Source organism: Apis dorsata, unplaced genomic scaffold (assembly GCF_000469605.1).
Source record: "Apis dorsata unplaced genomic scaffold, Apis dorsata 1.3 scaffold_324, whole genome shotgun sequence".
NCBI lineage: Eukaryota > Metazoa > Arthropoda > Insecta > Hymenoptera > Apidae > Apis > Apis dorsata.
In genome coordinates, this window is record NW_006263592.1 from 136,452 (window position 1) to 137,985 (window position 1,534).

Consider the following 1,534-nt stretch of genomic DNA (forward strand, 5'->3'; position numbering starts at 1 on the left):
CCATCGAAAATTTGAATTAAATAAAACTAGTAGCAGAAGATATATTTTTATCATCATGGAAAATTTGAATTAAATAAAAGTAGTAGCAGAAGATATATTTTTATCATCGTTGAAAATTTGAATTAAATAAAACTAGTAGCAGAAGATAAGCAAAGGTATATTTTTATCATCATCGAAAATTTGAATTAAATAAAACTAGTAGCAGAAGATATATTTTTATCATCGTCGAAAATTTGAATTAAATAAAACTAGTAGCAGAAGATAAGCAAAGGTATATTTTTATCATCATCGAAAATTTGAATTAAATAAAACTAGTAGCAGAAGATATATTTTTATCATCGTCGAAAATTTGAATTAAATAAAACTAGTAGCAGAAAATAACCAAAGGTATATTTTTATCATCATCGAAAATTTGAACTAGATGAAACTAGTAGCCCGAGATAAGTAATGAAAAGATATTTGTTTTCATCATCGTCGTGGAAAATTGGAGACAAAACTGGTATAGCCGGTTGACAACGAATTACTATCTAAATTCTTTTTTAACGGCGACGGTAAGCGATATCTGTTGAGAAAAGAAGCGGTTTTTAATAATAGCTGCGAGATTTTCATTAGTTCGGTATATTAGTTGGATGGAACACGCTGTGGCGCAATCCGTTTCACGTGGTTGGAAGGTTTGGCCTGGGGTGGTTTGATGTAAACGGCTTGTGGTTTCGACGCCTCGTTAGATTGCAATCACCATGGATCAGTTATCAAAGAGGGAATTGATGGTTTCGTTCGCACGTGCGGATCGTACACGCGGGGACACCATTTTCAAACTGAAAATTGAAGGACAAACAGGCGTGTCCGTGCTTCGAATCCCATTCCCCTTCCAACTTTTCGATTTTAAACCTTCTTTTAAACCTTTCCTTCATTCTCTAATTATTATATTCTTCGATAAAAAAATAAAAATAATCCATTCGTTGGATCGCTTAATTACAATTTTAATTAATTTAAATCTCCAAAGGAATTTGCTTTTTATTTATTTTTCACTAACGAAGGACAGGAAGTTGGATTTTTAAATTCCAAGTCATCGATCGCGAAAAGATCATGGCTCGTTTTCGCGCATCAACGTCTCCTTCATCAGATTTGTGAAACTCTGGTCGTCTCTCTTTGACTCGGTTTGCATCGTGTAGGGCAACGCGAGAGGGTGCAGAAGCCATCCTCTGATCAGAAATTAAGCGGCGACGCGTGTTCGCCTGGGGCCACTTTGCTGTTCCTGCTTTTGTCCTCGACTACTCGTACACCAAATTCGCTCTATTCGATAAAATTCTCGAAATGACTATCGAGGTGAACCTCCTCCTTTTGTCCTCGATTAATTCGCTCTATTCGATAAAATTCTCGAAATGACTATCGAGGTGAACCTCCTCCTTTTGTCCTAAATTAATTCGCTCTATTCGATAAAATTCTCAAAATGAGTATCAAGTGAACCTTTTCCTTTTGTCCTAAATTAATTCGCTCTATTCAATAAAATTCTCAAAATGAGTATCGAAGTGAA